The following is a 19,848-nucleotide window of genomic DNA, read 5'->3' as shown; positions in this document are numbered from 1 at the left end:
GGCTGAGAGGTTTGGTGAGGTTGGGTGAGCTAACGCAGACCCTTTAAAGTAATACGGCGTGGTACCCATCCCATGGGTCCCAAATCTCCAGGTTCAAGGGCATCTTCCTACGTCGAAAACATGCACGAGAAACCCAGAAGATGGTACACCGTGTGACCGGGAAAGGTTTCTAAAACGCACCTCATTTCTCATCTCCTTGTGCTCCGGTTCGCCATTCCAGCCGCTTTACTAGCAATCTCCCTCCTTGGAGAATCAGCACCTTTAACCTCCTGTTCCGTACACGTTGCAATTTGTCCTGAGGATGAACGGGAAGAGGAGGAACCAATGAGAGACTAGCTCTAGGTGTTGGGACAGGCAGAGGTCACTCTATTTTCCCATCAGGAAGCAGAATTAACCACAGGCTCAGCCTGCCGCCCGGAGCCAGAATAGGGCCTGAAGCAATCCTGCGCTTTTGCGGCCAGCTCCCAAGAAAGCGAGTTGAAAAATGGAGCTCAGGGGCACTGCAATTCACAAACCTGCAGAGTTAGAAATGATAACTCTCGTCCACAAATATATGGAGGGAAGGCTACGAAGAGGATTTGAAAGCAAGGCAGAATTGCAGGAAACCGATTTCAGGAGGTAGATTCGAATCGCCTTTAAAGCACAGGAAAAGCGGCAAAACCTCGACAATGATGCCCTTGGCCAAAAAGGGCGTATGCGTTTTTTCCTGAATATATTCAGGAAAAAACGCATACGCCCTTTTTGGCCAACCAAGCAACCTGGAAAGGCAAATCAGCGCTACAAAGAAGTCTCGCTTCCCATCGGTCAAAAGGGCCATGCTGAATAAAGTGTCAAAACCAGAAATGCAGGACAGGCCATGGAGAAATGGGAGCCTTGCTACGCTGATGGGCGGGCTATTAATTGCCAACAGCCACTCTGGAGAAGTGTACGGTGTGTCCTGAAACATCTAAAAAACTCAGCTTAGAGAGCATAGGGCACTTCCACTCATGGGCGTATAAATTGGGAAAACTAAAAATCAGCAAGACACAGGCACCCCAAAGTTTAGGGCTGCTCTGTTGACAAGAACCTCCACTTCGTTACACCTTAAACATCCCAGGAAAGAGAAGAATGGATAAAGAAGTTGTGGTCCTTATGTACAATGGAATATCACTCAGCCATGAAATCAACGTCATAAGGCTAGGAGCAGCATGATGAGTGGATTTAGGTACGACGATTCTAAGTGAAATAAGTCACACAGAAAAAGACACTTATCATAAGATATCACTTACAGAGGGAATGTAAAAACCGCTACCCTTGAACTGAATTACAAAATAGAACAGAGTCGCACGTTTAGAAAACACACTATGGCTGCTTAACGGGAAAGGTGAGGTGGGGTGATGCATAAAACAAGGGTTTCAAATTAGCTCAGATACCGTTCCATAAACCCAATATGTAATAGACAAGACCTACTCCTTTCTCAGTGAACTGGACTCAACAACCCCTATTCACCGCCCAAGAATATATCTGACTAGTAAGAATCTTAAAACCTATGTATTGATATCTCTCTGTAAGTGAGTCAAGTGGGTGTAAAGCGGCATAAACACAGCAGTGCAAAGCAGCTAAACCCCATTATAAAAATCAATTACTTTTAAAGACCCGTGAAACAAAGACAGTGAAAGAGAGAGAAATGCTTACAAAATTCGTTCAGGGGCTGCGATGCCACCTGGATTGACCATATCTAGACCCACAGATGACTGAGACATAAGGGTGGACACTCTTAGGGCTGATAGGTTTGGTGAGTTTGGGTGAGCAAACGCAGACCCTTTAAAGTAATACGGCGTGGTACCCATCCCATGGGTCCCAAATCTCCAGGTTCAAGGGCATCTTCCTACATCGAAAACATGCACGAGAAACCCAGAAGATGGTACACCATGTGAACCGGGAAAGGTTTCTAAAACGCACCTCATTTCTCATCTCCTTGTGCTCCGGTTCGCCATTCCAGCCGCTTTACTAGCAATCTCCCTCCTGGGAGAATCAGCACCTTTAACCTCCTGTTCCGTACACGTTGCAATTTGTCCTGAGGATGAACGGGAAGAGGGGGAACCAATGAGAGACTAGCTCTAGGTGTTGGGACAGGCACAAGTCACTCTATTTTCCCATCAGGAAGAAGAATTAACGACAGGCTCAGCCTGCCGCCCGGAGCCAGAATAGGGCCTGAAGCAATCCTGCGCTTTTGCGGCCAGCTCCCAAGAAAGCGAGTTGAAAAATGGAGCTCAGGGGCACTGCAATTCACAAACCTGCAGAGTTAGAAATGATAACTCTCGTCCACAAATATATGGAGGGAAGGCAACGAAGAGGATTTGAAAGCAAGGCAGAATTGCAGGAAACCGATTTCAGGAGGTAGATTCGAATCGCCTTTAAAGCACAGGAAAAGCGGCAAATCCTCGATAATGATGCCCTTGGCCAAAAAGGGCGTATGCGTTTTTTCCTGAATATATTCAGGAAAAAACGCATACGCCCTTTTTGGCCAACCAAGCAACCTGGAAAGGCAAATCAGCGCTACAAAGAAGTCTCGCTTCCCATCGGTCAAAAGGGCCATGCTGAATAAAGTGTCAAAACCAGAAATGCAGGACAGGCCATGGAGAAATGGGAGCCTTGCTACGCTGATGGGCGGGCTGTAAATTGCCAACAGCCACTCTGGAGAAGTGTACGGTGTGTCCTGAAACATCTAAAAAACTCAGCTTAGAGAGCATAGGGCACTTCCACTCATGGGCGTATAAATTGGGAAAACTAAAAATCAGCAAGACACAGGCACCCCAAAGTTTAGGGCTGCTCTGTTGACAAGAACCTCCACTTCGTTACACCTTAAACATCCCAGGAAAGAGAAGAATGGATAAGAAGTTGTGGTCCTTATGTACAATGGAATATCACTCAGCCATGAAATCAACGTCATAAGGCTAGGAGCAGCATGATGAGTGGATTTAGGTACGACGATTCTAAGTGAAATAAGTCACACAGAAAAAGACACTGATCATAAGATATCACTTACAGAGAGAATGTAAAAACCGCTACCCTTGAACTGAATTACAAAACAGAACAGAGTCGCACGTTTAGAAAACACACTATGGCTGCTTAACGGGAAAGGTGAGGTGGGGTGATGCATAAAACAAGGGTTTCAAATTAGCTCAGATACCGTTCCATAAACCCAATATGTAATAGACAAGACCTACTCCTTGCTCAGTGAACTGGACTCAACAACCCCTATTCACCGCCCAAGAATATATCTGACTAGTAAGAATCTTAAAACCTATGTATTGATATCTCTCTGTAAGTGAGTCAAGTGGGTGTAAAGCGGCATAAACACAGCAGTGCAAAGCAGCTAAACCCCATTATAAAAATCAATTACTTTTAAAAACCCGTCAAACAAAGACAGTGAAAGAGAGATAAATTCTTACAAAATTCGTTCAGGGGCTGCGATGCCACATGGATTGACCATATCTAGACCCACAGCTGATTGAGACATAAGGGTGGACACTCTTGGGGCTGAGAGGTTTGGTGAGGTTGGGTGAGCTAACGCAGACCCTTTAAAGTAATACGGCGTGGTACCCATCCCATGGGTCCCAAATCTCCAGGTTCCAGGGCATCTTCCTACGTCGAAAACATGCACGAGCAACCCAGAAGATGGTACACCGTGTGACCGGGAAAGGTTTCTAAAACGCACCTCATTTCTCATCTCCTTGGGCTCCGGTTCGCCATTCCAGCCGCTTTACTAGCAATCTCCCTCCTGGGAGAATCAGCACCTTTAACCTCCTGTTCCGTACACGTTGCAATTTGTCCTGAGGATGAACGGGAAGAGGGGGAACCAATGAGAGACTAGCTCTAGGTGTTGGGACAGGCACAGGTCACTCTATTTTCCCATCAGAAAGAAGAATTAACCACAGGCTCAGCCTGCCGCCCGGAGCCAGAATAGGGCCTGAAGCAATCCTGCGCTTTTGCGGCCAGCTCCCAAGAAAGCGAGTTGAAAAATGGAGCTCAGGGGCACTGCAATTCACAAACCTGCAGAGTTAGAAATGATAACTCTCGTCCACAAATATATGGAGGGAAGGCTACGAAGAGGATTTGAAAGCAAGGCAGAATTGCAGGAAACCGATTTCAGGAGGTAGATTCGAATCGCCTTTAAAGCACAGGAAAAGCGGCAAAACCTCGACAATGATGCCCTTGGCCAAAAAGGGCGTATGCGTTTTTTCCTGAATAGATTCAGGAAAAAACGCATACGCCCTTTTTGGCCAACCAAGCAACCTGGAAAGGCAAATCAGCGCTACAAAGAAGTCTCGCTTCCCATCGGTCAAAAGGGCCATGCTGAATAAAGTGTCAAAACCAGAAATGCAGGACAGGCCATGGAGAAATGGGAGCCTTGCTACGCTGATGGGCGGGCTGTAAATTGCCAACAGCCACTCTGGAGAAGTGTACGGTGTGTCCTGAAACATCTAAAAAACTCAGCTTAGAGAGCATAGGGCACTTCCACTCATGGGCGTATAAATTGGGAAAACTAAAAATCAGCAAGACACAGGCACCCCAAAGTTTAGGGCTGCTCTGTTGACAAGAACCTCCACTTCGTTACACCTTAAACATCCCAGGAAAGAGAAGAATGGATAAAGAAGTTGTGGTCCTTATGTACAATGGAATATCACTCAGCCATGAAATCAACGTCATAAGGCTAGGAGCAGCATGATGAGTGGATTTAGGTACGACGATTCTAAGTGAAATAAGTCACACAGAAAAAGACACTTATCATAAGATATCACTTACAGAGGGAATGTAAAAACCGCTACCCTTGAACTGAATTACAAAACAGAACAGAGTAGCACGTTTAGAAAACACACTATGGCTGCTTAACGGGAAAGGTGAGGTGGGGTGATGCATAAAACAAGGGTTTCAAATTAGCTCAGATACCGTTCCATAAACCCAATATGTAATAGACAAGACCTACTCCTTGCTCAGTGAACTGGACTCAACAACCCCTATTCACCGCCCAAGAATATATCTGACTAGTAAGAATCTTAAAACCTATGTATTGATATCTCTCTGTAAGTGAGTCAAGTGGGTGTAAAGCGGCATAAACACAGCAGTGCAAAGCAGCTAAACCCCATTATAAAAATCAATTACTTTTAAAGACCCGTGAAACAAAGACAGTGAAAGAGAGAGAAATGCTTACAAAATTCGTTCAGGGGCTGCGATGCCACCTGGATTGACCATATCTAGACCCACAGATGACTGAGACATAAGGGTGGACACTCTTAGGGCTGATAGGTTTGGTGAGTTTGGGTGAGCAAACGCAGACCCTTTAAAGTAATACGGCGTGGTACCCATCCCATGGGTCCCAAATCTCCAGGTTCAAGGGCATCTTCCTACATCGAAAACATGCACGAGAAACCCAGAAGATGGTACACCATGTGAACCGGGAAAGGTTTCTAAAACGCACCTCATTTCTCATCTCCTTGTGCTCCGGTTCGCCATTCCAGCCGCTTTACTAGCAATCTCCCTCCTGGGAGAATCAGCACCTTTAACCTCCTGTTCCGTACACGTTGCAATTTGTCCTGAGGATGAACGGGAAGAGGGGGAACCAATGAGAGACTAGCTCTAGGTGTTGGGACAGGCACAAGTCACTCTATTTTCCCATCAGGAAGAAGATTTAATGACAGGCTCAGCCTGCCGCCCGGAGCCAGAATAGGGCCTGAAGCAATCCTGCGCTTTTGCGGCCAGCTCCCAAGAAAGCGAGTTGAAAAATGGAGCTCAGGGGCACTGCAATTCACAAACCTGCAGAGTTAGAAATGATAACTCTCGTCCACAAATATATGGAGGGAAGGCAACGAAGAGGATTTGAAAGCAAGGCAGAATTGCAGGAAACCGATTTCAGGAGGTAGATTCGAATCGCCTTTAAAGCACAGGAAAAGCGGCAAATCCTCGATAATGATGCCCTTGGCCAAAAAGGGCGTATGCGTTTTTTCCTGAATATATTCAGGAAAAAACGCATACGCCCTTTTTGGCCAACCAAGCAACCTGGAAAGGCAAATCAGCGCTACAAAGAAGTCTCGCTTCCCATCGGTCAAAAGGGCCATGCTGAATAAAGTGTCAAAACCAGAAATGCAGGACAGGCCATGGAGAAATGGGAGCCTTGCTACGCTGATGGGCGGGCTGTAAATTGCCAACAGCCACTCTGGAGAAGTGTACGGTGTGTCCTGAAACATCTAAAAAACTCAGCTTAGAGAGCATAGGGCACTTCCACTCATGGGCGTATAAATTGGGAAAACTAAAAATCAGCAAGACACAGGCACCCCAAAGTTTAGGGCTGCTCTGTTGACAAGAACCTCCACTTCGTTACACCTTAAACATCCCAGGAAAGAGAAGAATGGATAAAGAAGTTGTGGTCCTTATGTACAATGGAATATCACTCAGCCATGAAATCAACGTCATAAGGCTAGGAGCAGCATGATGAGTGGATTTAGGTACGATGATTCTAAGTGAAATAAGTCACACAGAAAAAGACACTGATCATAAGATATCACTTACAGAGAGAATGTAAAAACCGCTACCCTTGAACTGAATTACAAAACAGAACAGAGTCACACGTTTAGAAAACACACTATGGCTGCTTAACGGGAAAGGTGAGGTGGGGTGATGCATAAAACAAGGGTTTCAAATTAGCTCAGATACCGTTCCATAAACCCAATATGTAATAGACAAGACCTACTCCTTGCTCAGTGAACTGGACTCAACAACCCCTATTCACCGCCCAAGAATATATCTGACTAGTAAGAATCTTAAAACCTATGTATTGATATCTCTCTGTAAGTGAGTCAAGTGGGTGTAAAGCGGCATAAACACAGCAGTGCAAAGCAGCTAAACCCCATTATAAAAATCAATTACTTTTAAAAACCCGTCAAACAAAGACAGTGAAAGAGAGATAAATTCTTACAAAATTCGTTCAGGGGCTGCGATGCCACCTGGATTGACCATATCTAGACCCACAGCTGATTGAGACATAAGGGTGGACACTCTTGGGGCTGAGAGGTTTGGTGAGGTTGGGTGAGCTAATGCAGACCCTTTAAAGTAATACGGCGTGGTACCCATCCCATGGGTCCCAAATCTCCAGGTTCCAGGGCATCTTCCTACGTCGAAAACATGCACGAGCAACCCAGAAGATGGTACACCGTGTGACCGGGAAAGGTTTCTAAAACGCACCTCATTTCTCATCTCCTTGGGCTCCGGTTCGCCATTCCAGCCGCTTTACTAGCAATCTCCCTCCTGGGAGAATCAGCACCTTTAACCTCCTGTTCCGTACACGTTGCAATTTGTCCTGAGGATGAACGGGAAGAGGGGGAACCAATGAGAGACTAGCTCTAGGTGTTGGGACAGGCACAGGTCACTCTATTTTCCCATCAGGAAGCAGAATTAACCACAGGCTCAGCCTGCCGCCCGGAGCCAGAATAGGGCCTGAAGCAATCCTGCGCTTTTGCGGCCAGCTCCCAAGAAAGCGAGTTGAAAAATGGAGCTCAGGGGCACTGCAATTCACAAACCTGCAGAGTTAGAAATGATAACTCTCGTCCACAAATATATGGAGGGAAGGCTACGAAGAGGATTTGAAAGCAAGGCAGAATTGCAGGAAACCGATTTCAGGAGGTAGATTCGAATCGCCTTTAAAGCACAGGAAAAGCGGCAAAACCTCGACAATGATGCCCTTGGCCAAAAAGGGCGTATGCGTTTTTTCCTGAATATATTCAGGAAAAAACGCATACGCCCTTTTTGGCCAACCAAGCAACCTGGAAAGGCAAATCAGCGCTACAAAGAAGTCTCGCTTCCCATCGGTCAAAAGGGCCATGCTGAATAAAGTGTCAAAACCAGAAATGCAGGACAGGCCATGGAGAAATGGGAGCCTTGCTACGCTGATGGGCGGGCTGTAAATTGCCAACAGCCACTCTGGAGAAGTGTACGGTGTGTCCTGAAACATCTAAAAAACTCAGCTTAGAGAGCATAGGGCACTTCCACTCATGGGCGTATAAATTGGGAAAACTAAAAATCAGCAAGACACAGGCACCCCAAAGTTTAGGGCTGCTCTGTTGACAAGAACCTCCACTTCGTTACACCTTAAACATCCCAGGAAAGAGAAGAATGGATAAAGAAGTTGTGGTCCTTATGTACAATGGAATATCACTCAGCCATGAAATCAACGTCATAAGGCTAGGAGCAGCATGATGAGTGGATTTAGGTACGACGATTCTAAGTGAAATAAGTCACACAGAAAAAGACACTTATCATAAGATATCACTTACAGAGGGAATGTAAAAACCGCTACCCTTGAACTGAATTACAAAACAGAACAGAGTAGCACGTTTAGAAAACACACTATGGCTGCTTAACGGGAAAGGTGAGGTGGGGTGATGCATAAAACAAGGGTTTCAAATTAGCTCAGATACCGTTCCATAAACCCAATATGTAATAGACAAGACCTACTCCTTGCTCAGTGAACTGGACTCAACAACCCCTATTCACCGCCCAAGAATATATCTGACTAGTAAGAATCTTAAAACCTATGTATTGATATCTCTCTGTAAGTGAGTCAAGTGGGTGAAAAGCGGCATAAACACAGCAGTGCAAAGCAGCTAAACCCTATTATAAAAATCAATTACTTTTAAAAACCCGTGAAACAAAGACAGTGAAAGAGAGAGAAATTCTTACAAAATTCGTTCAGGGGCTGCGATTCCAGCTGGATTGACCATATCTAGACCCACAGATGACTGAGACATAAGGGTGGACACTCTTGGGGCTGAGAGTTTTGGTGAGGTTGGGTGAGCAAACGCAGACCCTTTAAAGTAATACGGCGTGGTACCCATCCAATGGGTCCCAAATCTCCAGGGTCAAGGGCATCTTCCTACGTCGAAAACATGCACGAGAAACCCCGAAGATGGTACACCGTGTGACCGGGAAAGGTTTCTAAAACGCACCTCATTTCTCATCTCCTTGTGCTCCGGTTCGCCATTCCAGCCGCTTTACTAGCAATCTCCCTCCTGGAGAATCAGCGCCTTTAACCTCCTGTTCCGTACACGTTGCAATTTGTCCTGAGGATGAACGGGAAGAGGGGGAACCAATGAGAGACTAGCTCTAGGTGTTGGGACAGGCACAGGTCACTCTATTTTCCCATCAGGTAGCAGAATTAACCACAGGCTCAGCCTGCCGCCCGGAGCCAGAATAGGGCCTGAAACAATCCTGCGCTTTTGCGGCCAGCTCCCAAGAAAGCGAGTTGAAAAATGGAGCTCAGGGGCACTGCAATTCACAAACCTGCAGAGTTAGAAATGATAACTCTCGTCCACAAATATATGGAGGGAAGGCTACGAAGAGGATTTGAAAGCAAGGCAGAATTGCAGGAAACCGATTTCAGGAGGTAGATTCGAATCGCCTTTAAAGCACAGGAAAAGCGGCAAAACCTCGACAATGATGCCCTTGGCCAAAAAGGGCGTATGCGTTTTTTCCTGAATAGATTCAGGAAAAAACGCATACGCCCTTTTTGGCCAACCAAGCAACCTGGAAAGGCAAATCAGCGCTACAAAGAAGTCTCGCTTCCCATCGGTCAAAAGGGCCATGCTGAATAAAGTGTCAAAACCAGAAATGCAGGACAGGCCATGGAGAAATGGGAGCCTTGCTACGCTGATGGGCGGGCTGTAAATTGCCAACAGCCACTCTGGAGAAGTGTACGGTGTGTCCTGAAACATCTAAAAAAACTCAGCTTAGAGAGCATAGGGCACTTCCACTCATGGGCGTATAAATTGGGAAAACTAAAAATCAGCAAGACACAGGCACCCCAAAGTTTAGGGCTGCTCTGTTGACAAGAACCTCCACTTCGTTACACCTTAAACATCCCAGGAAAGAGAAGAATGGATAAAGAAGTTGTGGTCCTTATGTACAATGGAATATCACTCAGCCATGAAATCAACGTCATAAGGCTAGGAGCAGCATGATGAGTGGATTTAGGTACGACGATTCTAAGTGAAATAAGTCACACAGAAAAAGACACTGATCATAAGATATCACTTACAGAGAGAATGTAAAAACCGCTACCCTTGAACTGAATTACAAAACAGAACAGAGTCGCACGTTTAGAAAACACACTATGGCTGCTTAACGGGAAAGGTGAGGTGGGGTGATGCATAAAACAAGGGTTTCAAATTAGCTCAGATACCGTTCCATAAACCCAATATGTAATAGACAAGACCTACTCCTTGCTCAGTGAACTGGACTCAACAACCCCTATTCACCGCCCAAGAATATATCTGACTAGTAAGAATCTTAAAACCTATGTAGTGATATCTCTCTGTAAGTGAGTCAAGTAGGTGTAAAGCGGCATAAACACAGCAGTGCAAAGCAGCTAAACCCCATTATAAAAATCAATTACTTTTAAAAACCCATGAAACAAAGACAGTGAAAGAGAGAGAAATTCTTACAAAATTCGTTCAGGTGCTGCGATGCCAGCTGGATTGACCATATCTAGACCCACAGATGACTGAGACATAAGGGTGGACACTCTTGGGGCTGAGAGGTTTGGTGAGGTTGGGTGAGCAAACGCAGACCCTTTAAAGTAATACGGCGTGGTACCCATCCCATGGGTCCCAAATCTCCAGGGTCAAGGGCATCTTCCTACGTCGAAAACACGCACGAGAAACCCAGAAGATGGTACACCGTGTGACCGGGAAAGGTTTATAAAACGCACCTCATTTCTCATCTCCTTGTGCTCCGTTTCGCCATTCCAGCCGCTTTACTAGCAATCTCCCTCCTTGGAGAATCAGCACCTTTAACCTCCTGTTCCGTACACGTTGCAATTTGTCCTGAGGATGAACGGGAAGAGGGGGAACCATTGACAGACTAGCTCTAGGTGTTGGGACAGGCACAGGTCACTCTATTTTCCCATTACGTAGCAGAATTAACCACAGGCTCAGCCTGCCGCCCGGAGCCAGAATAGGGCCTGAAACAATCCTGCGCTTTTGCGGCCAGCTCCCAAGAAAGCGAGTTGAAAAATGGAGCTCAGGGGCACTGCAATTCACAAACCTGCAGAGTTAGAAATGATAACTCTCGTCCACAAATATATGGAGGGAAGGCTACGAAGAGGATTTGAAAGCAAGGCAGAATTGCAGGAAACCGATTTCAGGAGGTAGATTCGAATCGCCTTTAAAGCACAGGAAAAGCGGCAAAACCTCGACAATGATGCCCTTGGCCAAAAAGGGCGTATGCGTTTTTTCCTGAATAGATTCAGGAAAAAACGCATACGCCCTTTTTGGCCAACCAAGCAACCTGGAAAGGCAAATCAGCGCTACAAAGAAGTCTCGCTTCCCATCGGTCAAAAGGGCCATGCTGAATAAAGTGTCAAAACCAGAAATGCAGGACAGGCCATGGAGAAATGGGAGCCTTGCTACGCTGATGGGCGGGCTGTAAATTGCCAACAGCCACTCTGGAGAAGTGTACGGTGTGTCCTGAAACATCTAAAAAACTCAGCTTAGAGAGCATAGGGCACTTCCACTCATGGGCGTATAAATTGGGAAAACTAAAAATCAGCAAGACACAGGCACCCCAAAGTTTAGGGCTGCTCTGTTGACAAGAACCTCCACTTCGTTACACCTTAAACATCCCAGGAAAGAGAAGAATGGATAAAGAAGTTGTGGTCCTTATGTACAATGGAATATCACTCAGCCATGAAATCAACGTCATAAGGCTAGGAGCAGCATGATGAGTGGATTTAGGTACGACGATTCTAAGTGAAATAAGTCACACAGAAAAAGACACTTATCATAAGATATCACTTACAGAGGGAATGTAAAAACCGCTACCCTTGAACTGAATTACAAAACAGAACAGAGTCGCACGTTTAGAAAACACACTATGGCTGCTTAACGGGAAAGGTGAGGTGGGGTGATGCATAAAACAAGGGTTTCAAATTAGCTCAGATACCGTTCCATAAACCCAATATGTAATAGACAAGACCTACTCCTTGCTCAGTGAACTGGACTCAACGCCCCCTATTCACCGCCCAAGAATATATCTGACTAGTAAGAATCTTAAAACCTATGTATTGATATCTCTCTGTAAGTGAGTCAAGTGGGTGTAAAGCGGCATAAACACAGCAGTGCAAAGCAGCTAAACCCTATTATAAAAATCAATTACTTTTAAAAACCCGTGAAACAAAGACAGTGAAAGAGAGAGAAATTCTTACAAAATTCGTTCAGGGGCTGCGATTCCAGCTGGATTGACCATATCTAGACCCACAGATGACTGAGACATAAGGGTGGACACTCTTGGGGCTGAGAGTTTTGGTGAGGTTGGGTGAGCAAACGCAGACCCTTTAAAGTAATACGGCGTGGTACCCATCCAATGGGTCCCAAATCTCCAGGGTCAAGGGCATCTTCCTACGTCGAAAACATGCACGAGAAACCCAGAAGATGGTACACCGTGTGACCGGGAAAGGTTTCTAAAACGCACCTCATTTCTCATCTCCTTGTGCTCCGGTTCGCCATTCCAGCCGCTTTACTAGCAATCTCCCTCCTGGAGAATCAGCGCCTTTAACCTCCTGTTCCGTACACGTTGCAATTTGTCCTGAGGATGAACGGGAAGAGGGGGAACCAATGAGAGACTAGCTCTAGGTGTTGGGACAGGCACAGGTCACTCTATTTTCCCATCAGGTAGCAGAATTAACCACAGGCTCAGCCTGCCGCCCGGAGCCAGAATAGGGCCTGAAACAATCCTGCGCTTTTGCGGCCAGCTCCCAAGAAAGCGAGTTGAAAAATGGAGCTCAGGGGCACTGCAATTCACAAACCTGCAGAGTTAGAAATGATAACTCTCGTCCACAAATATATGGAGGGAAGGCTACGAAGAGGATTTGAAAGCAAGGCAGAATTGCAGGAAACCGATTTCAGGAGGTAGATTCGAATCGCCTTTAAAGCACAGGAAAAGCGGCAAAACCTCGACAATGATGCCCTTGGCCAAAAAGGGCGTATGCGTTTTTTCCTGAATAGATTCAGGAAAAAACGCATACGCCCTTTTTGGCCAACCAAGCAACCTGGAAAGGCAAATCAGCGCTACAAAGAAGTCTCGCTTCCCATCGGTCAAAAGGGCCATGCTGAATAAAGTGTCAAAACCAGAAATGCAGGACAGGCCATGGAGAAATGGGAGCCTTGCTACGCTGATGGGCGGGCTGTAAATTGCCAACAGCCACTCTGGAGAAGTGTACGGTGTGTCCTGAAACATCTAAAAAAACTCAGCTTAGAGAGCATAGGGCACTTCCACTCATGGGCGTATAAATTGGGAAAACTAAAAATCAGCAAGACACAGGCACCCCAAAGTTTAGGGCTGCTCTGTTGACAAGAACCTCCACTTCGTTACACCTTAAACATCCCAGGAAAGAGAAGAATGGATAAAGAAGTTGTGGTCCTTATGTACAATGGAATATCACTCAGCCATGAAATCAACGTCATAAGGCTAGGAGCAGCATGATGAGTGGATTTAGGTACGACGATTCTAAGTGAAATAAGTCACACAGAAAAAGACACTGATCATAAGATATCACTTACAGAGAGAATGTAAAAACCGCTACCCTTGAACTGAATTACAAAACAGAACAGAGTCGCACGTTTAGAAAACACACTATGGCTGCTTAACGGGAAAGGTGAGGTGGGGTGATGCATAAAACAAGGGTTTCAAATTAGCTCAGATACCGTTCCATAAACCCAATATGTAATAGACAAGACCTACTCCTTGCTCAGTGAACTGGACTCAACAACCCCTATTCACCGCCCAAGAATATATCTGACTAGTAAGAATCTTAAAACCTATGTAGTGATATCTCTCTGTAAGTGAGTCAAGTAGGTGTAAAGCGGCATAAACACAGCAGTGCAAAGCAGCTAAACCCCATTATAAAAATCAATTACTTTTAAAAACCCGTGAAACAAAGACAGTGAAAGAGAGAGAAATTCTTACAAAATTCGTTCAGGTGCTGCGATGCCAGCTGGATTGACCATATCTAGACCCACAGATGACTGAGACATAAGGGTGGACACTCTTGGGGCTGAGAGGTTTGGTGAGGTTGGGTGAGCAAACGCAGACCCTTTAAAGTAATACGGCGTGGTACCCATCCCATGGGTCCCAAATCTCCAGGGTCAAGGGCATCTTCCTACGTCGAAAACACGCACGAGAAACCCAGAAGATGGTACACCGTGTGACCGGGAAAGGTTTATAAAACGCACCTCATTTCTCATCTCCTTGTGCTCCGTTTCGCCATTCCAGCCGCTTTACTAGCAATCTCCCTCCTTGGAGAATCAGCACCTTTAACCTCCTGTTCCGTACACGTTGCAATTTGTCCTGAGGATGAACGGGAAGAGGGGGAACCATTGACAGACTAGCTCTAGGTGTTGGGACAGGCACAGGTCACTCTATTTTCCCATTACGTAGCAGAATTAACCACAGGCTCAGCCTGCCGCCCGGAGCCAGAATAGGGCCTGAAGCAATCCTGCGCTTTTGCGGCCAGCTCCCAAGAAAGCGAGTTGAAAAATGGAGCTCAGGGGCACTGCAATTCACAAACCTGCAGAGTTAGAAATGATAACTCTCGTCCACAAATATATGGAGGGAAGGCTACGAAGAGGATTTGAAAGCAAGGCAGAATTGCAGGAAACCGATTTCAGGAGGTAGATTCGAATCGCCTTTAAAGCACAGGAAAAGCGGCAAAACCTCGACAATGATGCCCTTGGCCAAAAAGGGCGTATGCGTTTTTTCCTGAATAGATTCAGGAAAAAACGCATACGCCCTTTTTGGCCAACCAAGCAACCTGGAAAGGCAAATCAGCGCTACAAAGAAGTCTCGCTTCCCATCGGTCAAAAGGGCCATGCTGAATAAAGTGTCAAAACCAGAAATGCAGGACAGGCCATGGAGAAATGGGAGCCTTGCTACGCTGATGGGCGGGCTGTAAATTGCCAACAGCCACTCTGGAGAAGTGTACGGTGTGTCCTGAAACATCTAAAAAACTCAGCTTAGAGAGCATAGGGCACTTCCACTCATGGGCGTATAAATTGGGAAAACTAAAAATCAGCAAGACACAGGCACCCCAAAGTTTAGGGCTGCTCTGTTGACAAGAACCTCCACTTCGTTACACCTTAAACATCCCAGGAAAGAGAAGAATGGATAAAGAAGTTGTGGTCCTTATGTACAATGGAATATCACTCAGCCATGAAATCAACGTCATAAGGCTAGGAGCAGCATGATGAGTGGATTTAGGTACGACGATTCTAAGTGAAATAAGTCACACAGAAAAAGACACTTATCATAAGATATCACTTACAGAGGGAATGTAAAAACCGCTACCCTTGAACTGAATTACAAAACAGAACAGAGTCGCACGTTTAGAAAACACACTATGGCTGCTTAACGGGAAAGGTGAGGTGGGGTGATGCATAAAACAAGGGTTTCAAATTAGCTCAGATACCGTTCCATAAACCCAATATGTAATAGACAAGACCTACTCCTTGCTCAGTGAACTGGACTCAACGCCCCCTATTCACCGCCCAAGAATATATCTGACTAGTAAGAATCTTAAAACCTATGTATTGATATCTCTCTGTAAGTGAGTCAAGTGGGTGTAAAGCGGCATAAACACAGCAGTGCAAAGCAGCTAAACCCCATTATAAAAATCAATTACTTTTAAAGACCCGTGAAACAAAGACAGTGAAAGAGAGAGAAATTCTTACAAAATTCGTTCAGGGGCTGCGATGCCACCTGGATTGACCATATCTAGACCCACAGATGACTGAGACATAAGGGTGGACACTCTTGGGGCTGAGAGGTTTGGTGAGGTTGGGTGAGCAAACGCAGACCCTTTAAAGTAATACGGCGTGGTACCCATCCCATGGGTCCCAAATCTCCAGGTTCCAGGGCATCTTCCTACGTCGAAAACATGCACGAGCAACCCAGAAGATGGTACACCGTGTTACCGGGAAAGGTTTCTAAAACGCACCTCATTTCTCATCTCCTTGTGCTCCGGTTCGCCATTCCAGCCGCTTTACTAGCAATCTCCCTCCTGGGAGAATCAGCACCTTTAACCTCCTGTTCCGTACACGTTGCAATTTGTCCTGAGGATGAACGGGAAGAGGGGGAACCAATGAGAGACTAGCTCTAGGTGTTGGGACAGGCACAGGTCACTCTATTTTCCCATCAGGAAGCAGAATTAACCACAGGCTCAGCCTGCCGCCCGGAGCCAGAATAGGGCCTGAAGCAATCCTGCGCTTTTGCGGCCAGCTCCCAAGAAAGCGAGTTGAAAAATGGAGCTCAGGGGCACTGCAATTCACAAACCTGCAGAGTTAGAAATGATAACTCTCGTCCACAAATATATGGAGGGAAGGCTACGAAGAGGATTTGAAAGCAAGGCAGAATTGCAGGAAACCGATTTCAGGAGGTAGATTCGAATCGCCTTTAAAGCACAGGAAAAGCGGCAAAACCTCGACAATGATGCCTTTGGCCAAAAAGGGCGTATGCGTTTTTTCCTGAATATATTCAGGAAAAAACGCATACGCCCTTTTTGGCCAACCAAGCAACCTGGAAAGGCAAATCAGCGCTACAAAGAAGTCTCGCTTCCCATCGGTCAAAAGGGCCATGCTGAATAAAGTGTCAAAACCAGAAATGCAGGACAGGCCATGGAGAAATGGGAGCCTTGCTACGCTGATGGGCGGGCTGTAAATTGCCAACAGCCACTCTGGAGAAGTGTACGGTGTGTCCTGAAACATCTAAAAACCTCAGCTTAGAGAGCATAGGGCACTTCCACTCATGGGCGTATAAATTGGGAAAACTAAAAATCAGCAAGACACAGGCACCCCAAAGTTTAGGGCTGCTCTGTTGACAAGAACCTCCACTTCGTTACACCTTAAACATCCCAGGAAAGAGAAGAATGGATAAAGAAGTTGTGGTCCTTATGTACAATGGAATATCACTCAGCCATGAAATCAACGTCATAAGGCTAGGAGCAGCATGATGAGTGGATTTAGGTACGACGATTCTAAGTGAAATAAGTCACACAGAAAAAGACACTTATCATAAGATATCACTTACAGAGGGAATGTAAAAACCGCTACCCTTGAACTGAATTACAAAACAGAACAGAGTCGCACGTTTAGAAAACACACTATGGCTGCTTAACGGGAAAGGTGAGGTGGGGTGATGCATAAAACAAGGGTTTCAAATTAGCTCAGATACCGTTCCATAAACCCAATATGTAATAGACAAGACCTACTCCTTGCTCAGTGAACTGGACTCAACGCCCCCTATTCACAGCCCAAGAATATATCTGACTAGTAAGAATCTTAAAACCTATGTATTGATATCTCTCTGTAAGTGAGTCAAGTGGGTGTACAGCGGCATAAACACAGCAGTGCAAAGCAGCTAAACCCCATTATAAAAATCAATTACTTTTAAAGACCCGTGAAACAAAGACAGTGAAAGAGAGAGAAATTCTTACAAAATTCGTTCAGGGGCTGCGATGCCACCTGGATTGACCATATCTAGACCCACAGATGACTGAGACATAAGGGTGGACACTCTTGGGGCTGAGAGGTTTGGTGAGGTTGGGTGAGCAAACGCAGACCCTTTAAAGTAATACGGCGTGGTACCCATCCCATGGGTCCCAAATCTCCAGGTTCAAGGGCATCTTCCTACATCGAAAACATGCACGAGAAACCCAGAAGATGGTACACCGTGTGACCGGGAAAGGTTTCTAAAACGCACCTTATTTCTCATCTCCTTGTGCTCCGGTTCGCCATTCCAGCCGCTTTACTAGCAATCTCCCTCCTGGGAGAATCAGCACCTTTAACCTCCTGTTCCGTACACGTTGCAATTTGTCCTGAGGATGAACGGGAAGAGGGGGAACCAATGAGAGACTAGCTCTAGGTGTTGGGACAGGCACAAGTCACTCTATTTTCCCATCAGGAAGAAGAATTAACGACAGGCTCAGCCTGCCGCCCGGAGCCAGAATAGGGCCTGAAGCAATCCTGCGCTTTTGCGGCCAGCTCCCAAGAAAGCGAGTTAAAAAATGGAGCTCAGGGGCACTGCAATTCACAAACCTGCAGAGGTAGAAATGATAACTCTCGTCCACAAATATATGGAAGGAAGGCAACGATGAGGATTTGAAAGCAAGGCAGAATTGCAGGAAACAAATTTCAGGAGGTAGATTCGAATCGCCTTTAAAGCACAGGAAAAGCGGCAGAACCTCGACAATGATGCCCTTGGCCAAAAAGGGCGTATGCGTTTTTTCCTGAATATATTCAGGAAAAAACGCATACGCCCTTTTTGGCCAACCAAGCAACCTGGAAAGGCAAATCAGCGCTACAAAGAAGTCTCGCTTCCCATCGGTCAAAAGGGCCATGCTGAATAAAGTGTCAAAACCAGAAATGCAGGACAGGCCATGGAGAAATGGGAGCCTTGCTACGCTGATGGGCGGGCTGTAAATTGCCAACAGCCACTCTGGAGAAGTGTACGGTGTGTCCTGAAACATCTAAAAAACTCAGCTTAGAGAGCATAGGGCACTTCCACTCATGGGCGTATAAATTGGGAAAACTAAAAATCAGCAAGACACAGGCACCCCAAAGTTTAGGGCTGCTCTGTTGACAAGAACCTCCACTTCGTTACACCTTAAACATCCCAGGAAAGAGAAGAATGGATAAAGAAGTTGTGGTCCTTATGTACAATGGAATATCACTCAGCCATGAAATCAACGTCATAAGGCTAGGAGCAGCATGATGAGTGGATTTAGGTACGACGATTCTAAGTGAAATAAGTCACACAGAAAAAGACACTTATCATAAGATATCACTTACAGAGGGAATGTAAAAACCGCTACCCTTGAACTGAATTACAAAACAGAACAGAGTCGCACGTTTAGAAAACACATTATGGCTGCTTAACGGGAAAGGTGAGGTGGGGTGATGCATAAAACAAGGGTTTCAAATTAGCTCAGATACCGTTCCATAAACCCAATATGTAATAGACAAGACCTACTCCTTGCTCAGTGAACTGGACTCAACGCCCCCTATTCACCGCCCAAGAATATATCTGACTAGTAAGAATCTTAAAACCTATGTATTGATATCTCTCTGTAAGTGAGTCAAGTGGGTGTAAAGCGGCATAAACACAGCAGTGCAAAGCAGCTAAACCCTATTATAAAAATCAATTACTTTTAAAAACCCGTGAAACAAAGACAGTGAAAGAGAGAGAAATTCTTACAAAATTCGTTCAGGGGCTGCGATTCCAGCTGGATTGACGATATCTAGACCCACAGATGACTGAGACATAAGGGTGGACACTCTTGGGGCTGAGAGTTTTGGTGAGGTTGGGTGAGCAAACGCAGACCCTTTAAAGTAATACGGCGTGGTACCCATCCAATGGGTCCCAAATCTCCAGGGTCAAGGGCATCTTCCTACGTCGAAAACATGCACGAGAAACCCAGAAGATGGTACACCGTGTGACCGGGAAAGGTTTCTAAAACGCACCTCATTTCTCATCTCCTTGTGCTCCGGTTCGCCATTCCAGCCGCTTTACTAGCAATCTCCCTCCTGGAGAATCAGCGCCTTTAACCTCCTGTTCCGTACACGTTGCAATTTGTCCTGAGGATGAACGGGAAGAGGGGGAACCAATGAGAGACTAGCTCTAGGTGTTGGGACAGGCACAGGTCACTCTATTTTCCCATCAGGTAGCAGAATTAACCACAGGCTCAGCCTGCCGCCCGGAGCCAGAATAGGGCCTGAAACAATCCTGCGCTTTTGCGGCCAGCTCCCAAGAAAGCGAGTTGAAAAATGG

Source organism: Balaenoptera borealis (genome assembly GCF_965194805.1).
Source record: "Balaenoptera borealis genome assembly, contig: HAP1_SCAFFOLD_663, whole genome shotgun sequence".
Lineage (NCBI taxonomy): Eukaryota > Metazoa > Chordata > Mammalia > Artiodactyla > Balaenopteridae > Balaenoptera > Balaenoptera borealis.
Note: the sequence above shows the minus strand (reverse complement) of the source record.